Below are 17,945 nucleotides of genomic sequence, written 5' to 3'. Positions count from 1 at the left end.
ACTGGAATTCATGAGTAAGGCTTCATCGAATTTTGATGCCAGGAAACATGGTACATCTGAATGAAAATAAGTCACAGTATGGTTGGCATAATTTGACTTTGCTTCTTTTGCTGACTGAAGCCCTCTCCTACAACAATTTCCCCTCCATTCCTAGCTCCCTACTCTCATCTCCTTCACATTCTCTAAGACAAACCTAGAGTTTGTGTAGCTTGTTTTCCCTTTCCTTCTTGCCTCTCCCCACACACTGACTTACTGTTAATTTATCAATTCGTGCTATCCATCACACAACTACTCAATTTTACAGAGAGAACATTGTGAAAACTGTAGTAACTGAAGAGGAAGTAGATCATTATAAATAGCACATGCTTTGGATCAAAATCTGATTCTCAAACAAACAACTATCACTGCTGAGACATTAATCCTATGAAGCACCAGAAGAGCATCAAAAGCTTTTAAAATTTTGTGCATATAAATGCAAGGAGAAAGAGCTGAGTGCAAGCACAAATGATATATATTTTAAAAATATCTAAGCAAAGAACAAAAGATGACTCTCAAGCTCTTAAAATTATTCCGTTAGAATACTTAGTATAGTGTTCTTAATAAGAAGAAAAATAATATATTTATCTGAGAAATAACTTTTCAGAATACTAAATTGTTATTCATTTATTCGCCTTTTGATTCATTAACTATGAATTGAATGTCAACAATATTCTAAGGAACATGTCATCAATATGAATATGGCATAGCCTTTTAAATACTTATATAATTTATAATAACAAAAGGAATCTATGTTCTTATAGAAAATGTTGAAAAATGATTTAGAAGAAGAAATAAAAAATACAGCATAGTGGATAGATAGATGGTTAGACAGACAGGCAAACTGACAGAATTAATGTTGTATTCATTGTATTATATAGCTTTCCATTTTTTAACTCATGTGAAAAATAAACCTAATTTAAGCATTTACATTACATTTATATATTTTATAGACTTTTCCCCCTTACTATGAAATACAATAATTTTCCATGTCATTAAATGGCGAATTTAGTGCTTAATGCTAATCTATTAAGTAGATACATCTAATTTCCCTAAATGGCCCAGTATCTTTGTACCTTTACACTGAATCCTACTCCTCTACATTATGAACAGTTCACAAACTTTTTCAGCTCTCCTTCCTGTAAAATGTTTCAACATAAATTTAGCATATAAATATGTATATATAAATTAGACACAAATGTATACACCCTTGTTTAATTCATAAAAGTAATTTTAATTATTTTTCTCAAAATTATATAAAGAACTAGATGAGAAATTTAAAAAAACTTACAGTGAAAAATTTTTACTGAAAAACTTCTGTGTCCCCTTTGAAGACTAATTTCACATTTCACTAGTGTGGGTATGGAGTAGCTCTCACTCCAGAGAAAGTTATGCTCTTCTACAAGGTGTGACTATTCTGGGGTTCTGCTAAAAGCCTCCATGAATGAGAATGAAGGATTCTCCAGTGAGTCTGGTTATGGTTTGAAAATTCTTTTGCCTCGTGTGAGGCTTGAGTAGCCTTTCACTTACCATCCATTGGTCATTTCTTGCCCAGCCTTTCAAAGATCTACCTACTCTATGTAGGATGGGCTAGTATTCAGCAATGCCTCAAGGGTATTTCTGTACCCATCTGTAGTGCTCTTTCACCATAAGACTCCTTCCCCGGAACTCTGTCCCACAATGTCCAGTCTCCTCAGCCCCTCTAATTTCCTCTCCCCATCTTCTCAATCCAGTGAGAATGTGGGGGTCAGTCTGGCTCTCCCTCCTTCTGTTCATGATTCAAAAACTCTCTCAGGCAAACATCTGAATTGTGACCATAGGACTCACTTCATTTGTGTGTTTCCCCATGGTCCCCACAATCACCATCTTAGGCTGCTTGTCATCTTTTACCTGAAACAGTTTTTCCACGTATTTTCTCTATTCTTCTAATTTTTTATGACAGTAGGTTAAGTTCAGTCCTGTCACTCCATCATGGCTGAGAGCAAAATTGTATGCATTCAAATTTAAGTAAGAACATAAAATTTGAGGGATGAAAGAAAATACCCTCCCAAAGATGACTGGCTAGATGCAGCTGGAATGTACCTTTTCCATGGGGAGGAACCCAAATGTCAAGTGAGGCTTTACACATTGAACATGTCTTTTGAGAAGAAAACACTAAAATTTAATAGAGAAGCTATGGAAGACACTATGATTGAAGCAGGGAGCAAGGCTTCCTTCTTGCCTTACCCCATTCCAGGACCAGCCCCTGGCCCAGACTAGACCTAAGAAGAGGGTGAGTGAAGGACCCTGGTGTACCTCATTCACATGGTGGACTGCTGAGATCCTAGCTACAGGAGTTCTTATGATCTCCTGTAAACAGACATTTAGCAAGGGAAGCTTCCTGGGGAATACACAGAAGCACTGGTTGAACACTCATGGAACCCAAAAGGCATGAGTGTGCTTGACAGATGGAGCAAAACGTGAACCAGGACCCCACCCCCTAAGGCTCTGCCTCCTGCAAACAGCTGGGTATAGAAGGAACATACCCCAACACAGTAAAACCATATATGACATACTCACAGCTAGTATCTTACTAAATGGGGTAAAACTGAAAGTCTTTCCTCTAAGATCTGGAACATGACAAGGATGTCCACTTTCACCACTGTTATTCAACATAGTCCTGGAAGTTTGAACTACAGTAATGGGACAAGAGTTAAAAAAAAAAGAGCACGTGATTGGAAAGAAAGAAGTCAAATTATCCTTGTTTGCAGATGATATGATCTTGTATTTGGAGAAACTAAAGACTCCACCAAAAATCTATTAGAATTAATAAACAAGTTCAGAAAAGTCACAAGACATAAAATCATTATACAAAAATCAGTAGCATTTCTGTATGCCAACAGTGAACAATCTGAAAAAAAATCAAGAAAATAATCCCTATTTATAATAGCTGCAAATAAAGTAAAATACCTAATAATAAACTTAACCAAGAAGTAAAAGATCTCTAAAATAAAAATTATAAAATTTGATGCAACAAGTTGAATAGAACACAAAAGAGGAAAGATATTCGATGTTCATGGATTAGAAGAATCAATATTGTTAAAATGTGTATGCTATCCAAAGCAATCTATGGATTTAATGTAAACCCTATCAAAAATACCAATGACATTCTTCACAGAAGTAGAAAAAACAATCCTAAAATTTATGTGGAACCACAAAAGACATAGAATAGCCAAAGGTACCCTGACCAAAAAGAACAAAACTGGAGAAATTGCAATACCTGACTTCAGATTATACTACAAAGCTATAGTAACTAAGACTGCATGGTACTGACATGAAAACAGACATATAGACCAATGGAACAGAATAGAGAACCCATAAACAAATCCATACATTTACAATGAACTTATTTTTGGCAAAGTTGTCAAGATCATGCATTGGGGAGAGGACAGTCTCTTCAATAAATGATGCTGGGAAAACTGGGTGTTTATACACAGAAGAATAAAACCAGACTCCTGTCTCTCACCATATACAAAAACCTAATCAAAATAGATTAAAGACTTAAATCTAAGACCTCAAACTATAAAACTACTAAAAGAAGACATTAAAGAAACTTTCCAGGACATTGGACTAGGCAAAGATTTCTTGAGAAATACCCCTAAAACACATGCAACCAAAGAAAAAATGGACAAATGGGATTACATTAACTTTAAAAGCTTCTGCACAGCTACAGAAACAATCAACAAAGTGAAGAGACAACCCACACAATGGGAGAAGATATTTTTAACTACACATCCGACAAGAGATTCAAAATCAAAGTATATATGGAGATCAAACAGCTGAATAGGATAAAAAGCTAATAATGCATTTTAAAAATGGGCAAAAATTCTGAATAGACATTTCTCAAAAGAAGACATACAAATGGTAAACAAGCATATGAAAAAGTGCTCCACATTATTGATTATCAGAGAAATGGAAATCAAAACTACAGTAAGATATCATTTTATTCCAGTTAAAATGGCTTTTATCCAAAAGACAGGCAGTGACAAATGCTGGCAAGGATGTGGAGAAAAGGGAACATTCATATACCATTGGCGGGGATGTAAATTATCACAACTCCTATGCCGAACAATTTGGAGGTTCCTCAAAAAACTACCTTATGATCTAGCTACTCCACTGCTAGGTATTTACCTGGAAGAAAGGAAATTAGTATATTGAAGAGATACCTGCACTCTATGTGTGTTGTAGCACTGTTTGCAATAGCTAAGATTTGAAAGCAACCTAAGTGTTAGTCAGTAGACAAATGGATAAAGAAACTGTGGTACATACACACTATGGAGTGCTATTCACCATAAAAGAATGGGGTCCAGTCATTGGCACCAACATGAATGGAACTGGAGATCATTATGTTAGCTGAAATAAGCCAGGCACAGGAAGGCAAACATTGCATGTTCTCATTTATTTGTGGGATCTAAAATTTTTTTTGAATAAGCTTATGAACATACAGAGTAGAAAGGAGTCTGGGAAGGGTAATGGAGAATGGGGAGTGAAGTGGGAATGGTTAATGGGTACCAAAAAATAAAAATAAAAAGAATCAGTAAGACCTACTATTTTCAACTGGGTGACTATAGTCAATAACTTAACTGTACTAAATAAACTGTAATTTCTAAACTGTATTTAGAAATAACTTAAAGAGGGTAATTGGATTGTGTGTAACTCAGTGGAACAATGCTTGAGGGGATTCTTCAGGTTACTTATTTCATATTGCATGCTTGTATCAAAATGTTTCGTGTACCCTATACACATATACACCTACTCTGTACCCACAAAAATTAAAAATTAAAAAAGTATAATGTTATCTAAGAAGTCATTGCAAAAGTCACTTTGCAATAATCTAGACTAATAAATTATTCTGTGTGAATAGGTTTCCTTTACCCACTGATTGCTCAGAGAGTAAGCAGCAAGCACACTCTGTTTCCCTTTCCAAACTAAGGCCTAGCGAAAAGGAACACAATCTTTCTCCTTTTCTATTATTTAAAAGGGAATTTTTCATAGTTTAACACATTCATTAAAAGTTTGGTTTTTTTGTATAGGTGTAATTATATGTTATTGCTTATAACAGTTAAAATTTGGAAGGAATCCTAATGTCTAAGTACTAGAAAATACCTAATGTAGTCATTCAACAGAATGTCCTGAAGCTAGTATAAAACATTTTTATAAACCAGATGTGAATATATGGTTATGCTGGTGAGGCACTGTTAAATAATAAAAGTAGAATTATGTATAAAATATGTGTATGTATACACATGTGTATATATGCATATAGATATCATATGCTATTATATGAATCTTTACATGTACTCAAGGAAAACAGACATACACCACAAAATTGCACAGAGACTAACTTTGGTAATAGTTCAGATTTTGTTAGTTCAATTTATTTTTTTCAAAGTTAAAAAATGAATATATATTTGACTGGGTGCCGTGACTTCCTCTGTTATCCAAGCACTTTGGGAGGCTGAGGCAGGTGGATCACTTGAGATCAGGAGTTTGAGACCATCCTGGCCACCACAGTGAAACGCTGTCTCTACAAAAAATGCAAAAATTAACCAGGTGTTGTGGCATTCGCCTGTAGACCCAGCTACTTGGGTGGAGGAGGCAGAGGTTGCAGTGAGCCAAGATCACGCCACTGCACTCCAGCCTGGGCGAGAAAGCAAGACTTTGATTCAAAAAAAAAAAAAAAGATACAAAAAATGAGCACATATTAATTTTAAATTCGGATAAAATGTTGTTTGGGCCAAGAATTACTAATTCTAGGAGATTGTAATTTATTATTATTCTATGCTTTTGGCTCCATTAATCGTATGAATCTTTCAGATGCATTCTCAGTTTTAAGTACAGATTCAAACAGCATTTTTGCTGTTTCTTACACAATGATGTACCTATACACACTCATGTATGTTTGTGTATGTGTGTGCATATATGTATGTATATATATATATCTACATTATTTTTTATTCTCTTATGTAATTCTGCCACATAGTTTCTAAATTGCATTGATCTTTTTAGTGCTCTATTCTCTCTCTTTTTGTAAGCCTTTGGGAACAGCTCAAGGAAGAAGTAGAGGAGATAATTTGTTTTTTATTGTGTGAAAAACACTGACAAATGAAATAAGACAACTTAAAAATGATCTCCCCTTTTGTAATGCTTTAAACTTGATACATTTCATAAACAAAGACCAATTTTGTTTTCAAAGAAAGGACAGAATTCCCCTGGTGATGACTCCTTGAATTCAGATGATCCATTTGATGCAGGGCCAAAATGTCTTCAAAATGTTTCTTGTTGCCAGCTTCACCAAATTTCCCCATACTTCTCAAAATTCATTTTGAGTCCTGAGCTTGACATCAATTCAGACCATCCAACTCCATATACTGCAATGTTTAACCACAAATTTTCCATGATTAGGAAATAAGTTAAAACATAGACAGCAAAGATTTTAATGCTGCCAGGCGTGGTGGCTCACGTCTGTAAATCCAGCACTTTGGGAGGCCGAGGCAGGAGGATCATGAGGTCAGGAAATCGAGACCACCCTGGCTAACAGAATGAAAACCTATCTCTACTAAAAATACAAAAAATTAGCCGGGCATGGTGGCACGTAGTCTCAGCTCCTTGGGAGGCTGAGGCAGGAGAATCGCTTGAACCAGAAAGGCAGAAGTTGCAGTGAGCTGAGATTGTGCCACTGCACTCCAGCCTGGGCAACAGTGTGAGACTCCATCTCAAAAATATATATATATTTTAATCCATCAGTTATAAAATTATCATGACATCTCCATTTTAGTAATCATTTTCAGTGCAAAAAAAAGTTTCAGAATGTTTTGCCATAAGTGACCATTCATTTTAAATTATCATTTCCTATTGGAAGTAAAAATATGGATATTGGCTACTTAAGTGTTCTATTATTCTCCTTTTTATCCTCACAACTAATGCTCTACTCTAGACTACAATAATTGACAGTACCCTGGATGACTCATAGACATAGACAGGAAGAAATAGTAATTATTGAACATGTACATTCAGATATTTGCCATACTTTGTTTTAATGAACACTTAGATGAACTGTGTAGTAGATATTCTGCTACCTTTCACAGACATAAGAAAACTAAGATTTGCACTAGCTGAAAAATTCGACTGGGGTCATGTAATTTACAAGTTGGAAGTCATCTTGCAGTTTCATGCTCATTCTAATGCTTATTCTGAGGTAGGAGGTGGGAACTGACTCCAAAGGCACGGCTCAGACACTGGACCAAATTGAGGACAAACTAAAATAGGGGTGGAGTGGAAGCAGTTTTCCGTAAGACACACCCACTGCTAAGCCATTCCAATACCTGGGAATTACCACCCCTTTCCATGGCAATGACCCAGAAGTTACTACCCCTTCCCTAGAAATTTCTGCATAAACTATCCTTTAATCTACATGTAATTAAAAGTAGGTGTAAATATGACTACAAACTGCCCTGAGCTGCTACTCCCAGCACACTGCCTATGGGGTAGCCCTGCCCTACAGGAGCAGTCATGGAGCTGCTCTGACAGCTGGAGATGCAACACTGCCACTTCAATAACGCGGTTTCCTTCTACCCTACCACTGGCTCATCCTTGAATTCCTTCCTGGGCAAGGCCAAGAACCCTCACATGCTAAGCTCACTTTGGGGCTCATCTGCACTGCACGAATTCTATCTTTCCTCATGGTTCAGTGAATCTCTCAAACCACTTAAATTCACCCCAAACCTTGATCCTAGATTAATGTTTCAAAAGCATAGTTCTGAGATACTAGTCCCTGGCTCAAAGTCATCATGAATACCTTTTGCCTTCAAACTAGACTTGCAGACTCACTCATCACTCTTTAAGAACATACACATATATTTTAATAGAATACGACTACATATACTCTAATGCCGTATGTTTTTTTAATGTGTTGGCACTTACAAGTAAGCCATTCTGCTCTCCACAGCTCTCAAAATGACTTCATCCATTAAATGTTGTCACACCTGTCCCTACAGGATAGCTTATCTGATAACCTCTCATGTCCCACTAAACTCATGGAACCTTTAATTCCACATTACATTATAAATATTTGTGCACTCTTTGTGTTGTCAAATTTATACCTCACCTTGTATTAAAAAATTAAAGTGCATGGTTTTCTTCAAAGATACCCTTAAATAACAGTATTAAAGATACAATAATTAGGAATGTATTCTACAGACATCCAGCTCTGAAGCCATGAAGTATTCTTTCTCCTTCACATCTTCTTCTCCTTGTGCTTTTAAACAGTATCTTATTAGATGTGTGGATTCAGGAAATACCTGTCAACTTCATTTCAACTTAAAAAAAAATCACTCCCATAAAAATGAGAATAGGATGAAAACACAATTAACTATGTTTCAAATATTTTATGCTTATTTTATTCCATTTTTTTCTTCTAGTGATTAATGCCATCCTCTGAAGACCTGCCCATTTCAAAATAGGAAAGAATTTGATACTCCAATTTACAATATTTACTTAAATTAGTTGTACTTATATGTAAAATTCTATTTTTAATGATTTTACTTCAATCTTTAATTTTATAATGAGAGAAGAAAATGTTCAGTACATGGAGGTGGACATAATCATTCTGTTAGAAGACTTGTCTCTTCAATCCTAAAGTCAACTAGTAAACATGTTTGCAAGCCATTGTGTGATGGGATAAGGCTGGCATTATGAGGCTGGGCTACACTTTCCTTGTACTTCCTTCCTCTCCTCCATGTACCCCAGAGGGTTTCTTCATGGTTCCAGAGACACTCAGGACTGTTCGTTAACCAAACCTTCAACTCATCTTGCTGTGCATTCACCTGTTTCTCTCCTGCACCAACCACACACACCAGGTTTCAATCTTATACCCACCAGGTAACAGGAAGAAAGAGGAGGAAAGAAACACTGAGGGGGAAAGAAACCACTTCCCAAGAAGAAAGAGTACGAAAGAGCCACTGGTCAAGACTGGCTGAGATTGTGGGCTGGACTTAGAAGGGAGCACCCCATTGGCTACAGCTGCCATTCATCTTGCCAGAGGCCATGCCCCTTCCTGGGTGCCCAGATGCAAAGATAGATTGATACAAGGTTGCAAAGGCCTGGCCACCTTATTTCAATGTCAAATAATTACACAGGGCTCTTCTGTATCCATGGCCTAATTCCCTGCATGTTGGCATTTAGGTTTCTTGAAAAGTATAATCTGTGGGGGAGTTTAGCAGGAGAATGTGCCCATGAAGTGAATAATTTCTAGGAATCTAATGTGTAGTATGGTGACTACAGCTAATAATATTGTATTATATACTTGAAATTTGCTAACAGAATAGATCTCAGATGTGCTCACCACACTCTCTCTCACACATACACACAAATGGAAACTTTGTGAGATGATGGATGTGTTACTGGATTGTGATCATCATTTCATAATATATACATATATGTAATCATCACTTTGTCAACCTTAAATATATGCAATGCTATTTATCAATTATACCTCAAAAATGCTGGGGGAAAAAATAAATATCACCTTGGGACCAAACCCTGTGGAAAGGAGGGGAAGAAGCGAATCAAAGGAATCTCAGTCCCTCAGAGTGTGGTCCTGCATGTATGTGTGTACGTGTGCCTGGTGACTAAATGGTTTCTGCTCCATTGTGGCAGAAAAAAAGAGATAATCAAAATGAGGCATGATTATCCTCCAAGTTATTTTCAAGCCTCATGCTTGTAGGAATGAATACCCTATTCCCCATGATGTGCTTATTTCACATTGCATGCCTGCATCAAAATATGTACCTACTATGTACCCACAAAAATAAAAAATAAAATAAAAAGTGTAAAACAAAAAATGAGGCTTGATTATGACAAAGTGATAATATTTCCATGTCTCCATAATATTCTGGAGTTGCTGACTGTTGAGATTATCTTATGCTTCTCATGACGCTCTTAGGAGATAGAAGTCGTGTCAAGGCATCGTTCGTATAATTATGATTGAGTGTCCCTATTTGCACACTTGTTTATTAGCTTCCTCTACCAGTAGGGTGTTGGCTGTGAAAGGTCAAGGACACTGTCTGACTGTCCATTAACCAGAACTGTTTGTCACCTGAAATTATCAACAATTAATTATTAACAATGAAATAAATTACAAAATTAATATTTCTATATGATTGTGTGAATAAATGATATACCTGTATACCAGTCTTTACTATCTGGGGCTCTTTTTTTGTGGTTGTCTTCTTACAGTTTAAACAAACCAGGCAGTACATTGCCCCAAGACATTTTTGTTAGATGATTATTTCCAGAATGGTGAGGGCTTAAAATGTGGAATCATGTCTACAGCAAAAGAAAGCAAATTGGATGTGAAGAATGTCAAAATGCAGTTTCTTCACATTAGAGCACTGGAAAAAGAATAGACCAAAACTGGGCTATGCTGAACGTGTACCAGAGATTGCCTGGTGTCATGTTCTCCCTACCACGTGACCGTTTCATTGTAGTATATCCCTCCGCTGCCCTTCTTTATTGTAAATTAACATCCGTATCATCACTATAGGTTATTTTGAACGTTAGCCTTAATAAGAGAAAGAATATTAGCTTCAGAAGAAATTATGGCAGGCTTTTTCTGACAGCTTCTAGGAAAACAGAACTATTATGGACTAATTTATATTCTTCCTGTTACAAGTATTTTTCCAATAACAAATATAACAACTGCATATTGTAGGAAATATAGGAAAGTATGAAAAAAATGATCATTTCTTTCATTCCCACTTGTAATAGAGAATTTTTTCACATTTTCCTATTTTGAGTATTTTTTCTTATGGTGTTTTGTGTGTAGGTGCATGTGTATATGTGTGTGTGCAGGTGCGTGTGTGCAGGTGTATGCCTGTTCTGAATTTATCTATCATACATAAAGAATGAATAATGCAACCTTTTACTTTATGTAATCAACATTTCTGCCTTGCAAGCCTTTGAAAAGAGAGCATGCAAGTATTGCCAAGGTAACTCCCCTCTTCATCCACCAGTCACCAAGAAAGGGAATATAAAAAGATACAAAGTCCACTTCTCTCAAGCTTATCAAGCACTGGGCTTAGTATTTCTCAGATTGTTGAGACAAAAGGGAGGCCCACCCCCATGCCAGACTGCTGGAGGGAGACGGATGTGTTTGATGACTAACAAAAGGCCTGTGAGAAGTATTAATATATATATGCATATAAGTATATATATTATTCTTATAGATATGTATATATATTAGGAGATAGAAGCAGAAATGATTGGGTTTATAGTGTGGGGGAAAGCACAGACCAGAATAAAAGATGGCTAGATCTAGGGAAAAAGCACCATTACCTGTGAATCAAGTAGTTGAAGTTTTCAGCCTGTCAAGGCATGAGATGGTTTGCCATACCAAGACCTGATTTATAAGCACTCTTGGGGATAGTAGTTTAGTAAGAAGAGGGTGCATAACCGGAGTCAATGGAAATAAGGCTTTCGTAAAATTTAGTAAATTTATTGTTCGCTCACAAAGGAGGAGTGTAACAAAACAAGGAAAGCAAGCAGCAGACACATATCTGTAAGAAATTAGATGTAGATTTCTAGATGTTGTTACCCTGCATTGGCTGAGGAGGGGTGGAATGTGTGGGGGTGGAGGAAGAAACCTGAAAGTGAGAACTGGCAAGCATACTCATTTTTGCAGGGGGATGGGGGGTGGAGGGATGACATGGGCATGATAAACTCAGATTGATGGGAAAATAATTTTAGTATGCATTAAGAAAACAAGAAAATGAGTCCTGAAATCAAAAGGTTTCAGAGTCGCTACCTGTGAGCAATGAACATGATTGAAATAGGGCTGCACAAATCCTCATTGTTAAATCTGAAATCAGTGCTGAGGGATAAAGAGCAGGTCAGAGGAGAATCAACCCAATGTCAGCCTGTTTTTATAAAGCTCACAAAAAAGCAAAACTGAACTATGTACATAATATTCAGGAATGTCTATTACTGTGATAAATCTCAAAGAAATAGGGAAAAAAATGGTTATCACCAAATTAAGAAAGTGTTAACTTTCTGTGAGGGAGTGATGGAAATAAGATCAGGGAGTAGCCCATGAGACTCTGCAAAGTACTAATTTCTTCTTTCTTTAGCAAAGCGTTGATTCATTAGATTCATTTTACTATTTTTTAACTTTTTATTACAAACGCATTTTATGCATTTTGCCCTTTTAATGCTAAATATAATTACTGAACTTTCTCTGCTTAATATATGTCAGCAACTATAAATCTTCATAAATAAGGAATTCCATGCTAAAAAAGCATTTTCATCATTGCTAACAACAGAAAATTGCATTCATGGAGGTGCATTGTTATTTTATTCTGAGACATGATGTACATCTGTAACTTATAATGGGTTTGACCAGTTTGTGCAATGCTTTTTTGATGTTTTATGTATACTAACAACAAATTGTCATATAAGATTGTCAAACTGTGATAATACCATAGTATTTGCAAAGGAGAGGCATATGAATATTTTGGAAACCAAAGTAGATGTAATTAAAAGACTGTAACTGGTAAAGAAACAATAACTATTACTTGCTTGGTTCTTTAAACTCCTAAACAGCCCTGTGCAATCTAATGTGTTCATAGCTAAAGAGATCATCTTGAATAGTTAGCAAGATGTTCTTTTATTTTAGAATGACCTTCATGAGGTTTGGTGGATGTTATTCAATCCATGTATTCATTCCACTAATATGTATTGAGTTGCCTTCTTCTATAATATGTGAGGCATTGTGCTAAGCCCTTCACGTGTCACTTTAAATACAGTGTTGAAAACAAAGCTATGGGATAGGTATAATCACATGAAGTTGAGGTCGATGAGATTCCTGATACACTAAAAATCCATCTGGAAATGCGGCGTCCACTCACCCTCTGCGCTTTCACTGGGAACTGCAATCCTGAGCTGCTCCTAACCGGCCATCTTCGATGAAGTCTTTTTGAAAAGTCGGTATTAAGTATTTATTTAAAAAATTATTTGTGATTGAAAAATGAAAGAATACATTAGAAATTGAACAAAATTCCTCCAATGAATAAGCATTAAAGCTGGGAGCTGAGCCCTCTGTTCTCTGAAGCTTTTATATTTGTGCTGTCTTCAAATGAATTGTATCTGAATCTGATTCTGGCTGCTGTTTTCAGAACATGCCTCTGCTATTTGTTTGTTTGTTTCTTCTGTTTGCATTAAGACTGTCCTATACATTAGAAGATTAGTTTAAATGAATCAACCTATTATTAGCCTACTCTGAGATTCCAAGTGATGTCACTCCTGAATGCTAGAAATAGATATTTGAGTCAGTGCAAAGTCTGTATCAACAAATGCATAAAATGGTTGGGGGTGGTTGATGGGGTGTCTAAGGAAAGAGTGCATGACTAAATCTCATAACAGTATTTTTAAAAATCACATTTGAGATGCAGATTTAACCAAGAGCCTAAACTTCACTGATACATGAAGTTTGCCTCAATAATACTCTGACTCACTCTGCACACCATGTTAATAAGTCAGTAGGGAGATATTTTCATGATAAGAAATGTATTGAGGGAATATGAGAGCAAACTGCCTACCTTCGTTTATGCCAAAGACACTGAATGTTAAAAATGCAAATAGACACACTCTTTTCTCTGCATGCCTAACACTATGCAAATACAAACTTAGCACAAGGCCCAATACAATGTAACAGAAAGTAAATAAGCAAGCACAATCTCTTGGCATATTTTGTGCTTCAGTGATACTAGTCTTCTATTTACAAAGGAATTTCAAAGTTCTGGTCTTCGTATTTATCCCCTGCTGGAAGATGTCTGATTTGGAAGTATTTTTTTCTCCAGTGTGTTTTCACACAAAACACACATGAGATTACTGATCTAAAATAAATATAAATATTTGTTAGAGCCTACATGAATATGGTAACCTTTATTATGTAAAGAGCATTAGCCAGCACTGCAGGCTAATGTTTAATACACACTAAAGGAAGGAGAAATCATCAAGAATTTAAATTTAATAAGTGATCCATGATATTAACACATGTTGAATTGTAATGAATATTCAGTCATTCTGGTTGATTTTAGTATTTCCTAAATGGTATTACTTCAGAAGGCTATTGTTTTGACTACTCAAAATATCTTCTTTAGAGCTTACAATGCTTATATAAAGAGCATGTATACCAGAATAGTACAGTTGTCATTATGTATGCATAAACACACAAATGTGTACACGAAATAAAAATATTCTAGAGAAAGACATATTTAATTCAGAAGAAAGTTGTTAGCATTTTTCTAAAATGTAGTATCTCAAAAGTACAAGCCAGTATTATATAATACTATATATATAATTTATATTTTACAATGGAATAATATTTGCATAATTGGCTTAAACAAAGCACACTATTTTTGTGTCCTGTCCTAAGGTTCCTGAAGAATATGAAAAATATTAGAACAATGCATCCAGAGAAGGAAAAAGCTTTGTACTTGAGATTCATTATTTGTCAGTGGCCTCAGATTCACCCATCTCCAGTATGTCTTCCACACAATCCTCAGAGTTCTCTTTCTAATATGCAAAAGTAGTCACGTCATTGTTTGTTTTTTCCAAATGTGCTCAGTGTCTCTTTTCTACAGGATAAACCACATTTTATATCTTATATATCATAATTGATCTGGTTCTGCCCACTTACATACTCATGTTTTTATTTCCTCAGGTATAAATAATTGTTTGGGTTCTGGTTTTATTTTGTTTCTGTCCTTTTTACTGCTCATAATCCATTTTGAATGTTATTCTTATGTAATTTTGAAATAATTTGAATTTGAATAATTCATTTTATTTGCTAAGAAGGAGTTTAGCACTGCCCCTGCCATGCCTAAAGGTAGGCACGTAAAATCAATCTCATCAAGTTGGAGCACCCCAGAAAATATAAAATGACCAAATAGGAGCCAATCCATCACCTATCCAGAAACTTCATAGCATGTTAGGAAAAAACAATGACAATAACAATAGCAACAAAAATTCTCATCCTCTAGGGTAACTAAGTTGATGGATGTGAGTCACCAGCTTTGGCTACCATCTTTGTCAACTCTACTGAGAATGACGCCAACACACAAGAAAGAAGAGGCAAAGGGTGGAGACAAAAAGAGAGTCCAGATGGTGTGATTTGAATCCCTGGATATTGCTATGCCAGGAACCACAATATTTTAAGATATATGAGTACAAGTCTTCCTCCATTTTTTCTTAAATCTAGTTGAAGCAAGTTTTCACAATTGTAACTGATAGAGTCATTATTAATACATCCTTTCATTCTCCTCTCAAATAATAATATCTTGTAATATTGAAATTTGTATATTTTCCAAAACAACTCATGTTACTTTGGACCTTCATAACTTGGCACAAGAGCCCGCATCTACAACTCTTTTCCATTGTTTCTCAGTCTAATTTGTTACTTTTCAACATTTTACTCACAACTAAAATGGTTTATCCACAGTCACAATTTCCCTGACTCCATTAGAAACTTGGTTTATCCTTCTACTAACCTTCTCCTACACACGAGACATAATCTGTGTCCAGGAAAACATGTTCTTTTGCTTGAATATATTCATAGTAATTCCTACATAGGTTGAGAGCAGGAACTGTGAAATTTAATGGAAATCTTTACAGTGCCTGTAAAGATACGTATATAAACTGAATAAATAAATTTATTATCTTACGTTTCTGGAGTCTTACAGTGTGAAATAAGGTGTCAGCAGACCTCTTTCCTCTGAAACCCGTAGAAGGGGATCGTTGTTGTGTCTTCCCAGCCTCCGGTAATTTGTCAGCAGTCCCTGATATTCCTTGGCTTGCAGCTGCCAGCACTTCCATCTCTGTCTCTGACACCACATGATAGTTTCCCTGTGTGTCTGTGTCTTTACATAGCTATTTTCCCCTCTTATAGGGACATCAGTAAAACTGGATGAGGGCCAACCTTAATGACCTCGTTGTAACTTGATTATATCTGCAAAAAAAAATCTATTTTCAAATAAAGCTATGTTCACAATTACTTGAGATTAAGACTTCAAATTATCTTTTGTGGAGACACAACTCATCTGAGAGAATTTTTAAAATGCATGAGATAATAGTTATAAATTATGTTAACAGGCACGCAATGTATGAAAAATTAATTTTTGACAGTAACCACAATATAGAGAAAGATGGAGCTGTAAAGTGGCATGAGTGTTAGTTTGTTTCAAACTAGTTTGTTATACATTTAAGATGTTAAATGTAATTATAATCCCCAGGATAAGTGCTGAGAAAATTATAAAACAAAATAAAGAAAGTAAGAAATAAATAAAAATGGTACACTGAAAACAATCAACTAAGCACAAAAGAAGAAAGTGATAAAGGACATGAGAAACAAAAAAATGAGAAATATAAAAAACAAATGGGAAAATCAGTTACCAAAAATGGATTTAATTTTTGAATTAAAAAGTAGAAATAGGAAGAATGGATGGATAAATTTATCCAAATAGGTGCTATCTGCAAGAGAATCACTTTACATTTCAAAACACAAGTCAGTTAACAATAAAATAATAGGGCCGGGCGCAGTGGCTCACGCCTGTAATCCCAGCACTTTGGGAGGCCGAGGTGGGTGGATCACGAGGTCAAGAGATTGAGACCATCCTGGTCAACATGGTGAAACCCTGTCTCTACTAAAAATACAAAAAATTAGCTGGGCATGGTGGTGCGTGCCTGTAATCCCAGCTACTCAGGAGGCTGAGACAGGAGAATTGCCTGAACCCAGGAGGCGGAGGTTGCGGTGAGCCGAGATCGCGCCATTGCACTCCAGCCTGGGTAACAAGAGCGAAACTCTGTCTCAAAAAATAAATAAATAAATAAATAAATAATAAAATAATAATAAAAAAAAAGCAAAGATATAGACCAATGGAACAGAATAGAGGCCTTGGAAGTAACAGAGGCCACACATCTACAACCATCTGATCTTTGACAAACCTGACAAAAACAAGCAATGGGGAAAGGATTTCCTATTTAATAAATGGTGTTGGGAAAACTGGCTAGCCATATGCAGAAAGCTGAAACTGGACCCATTCCTTACACTTTATACAAAAATTAGCTTCTGATGGATTAAAGATTTAAACATAAGACCTAACACCATAAAAATCCTTGAAGAAAACCTAGGCAATACCATTCAGAAGATAGGCCATAGGCAAGGACTTTATGACTAAAACACCAAAGGCATTGGCAACAAAAGCCAAAATAGACAAATGGGACCTAATTAAGCTTAAGAGCTTCTGCAAAGCAAAAGAAACTATCATTAGGGTGAACTGGCAACCAACAGAATCGGAAGAAATGTTTGCAATCTACCCATCTCACAATGGGATAATATCCAGAATCTACAAAGAACTTAAACAAATTTCCAAGAAAATTACAAACAGCCCCATAAAAAAAGTGGGTGAAGGATATGAACAGACACTTTTCAAAAGAAGACATTTATCCAGCCAACAAACACATGAAGAAAAGCTCATCACTGGTCATTAGAGAAATGCAAACCAAAACCACATTGAGATACTATCTCACACCAGTTAGAATGGTGATCTTTAAAAAATCTGGAGACAACAGATGCTGGAGAGGATGTGGAGAAATAGGAAAGCTTTTACACTGTTGGTTGGAGTGTGAATTAGTCCAACTATTGTGGAAGACAATGTGGTGATTCCTTAAGGATCTAGAAATAGAAATACCATTTGACCCAGCAATCCCATTACTGGGTGTATACCGAAAGGATTATAAATTGTTCCATGATAAAGACACATGCACACATATGTTCATTGCAGCACTGTTCACAATAGCAAAGACTTGGAACCAAT

The sequence above is a fragment of the Aotus nancymaae genome, unplaced genomic scaffold (genome assembly GCF_030222135.1).
Source record: "Aotus nancymaae isolate 86718 unplaced genomic scaffold, 86718_ANA_hifiasm-v0.15.2.pri h1tg000044l, whole genome shotgun sequence".
NCBI classification, from domain to species: Eukaryota; Metazoa; Chordata; class Mammalia; order Primates; family Aotidae; genus Aotus; species Aotus nancymaae.
The sequence above is the reverse complement of the archived record's forward strand: the minus strand, read 5'-3'. Positions refer to the sequence as shown.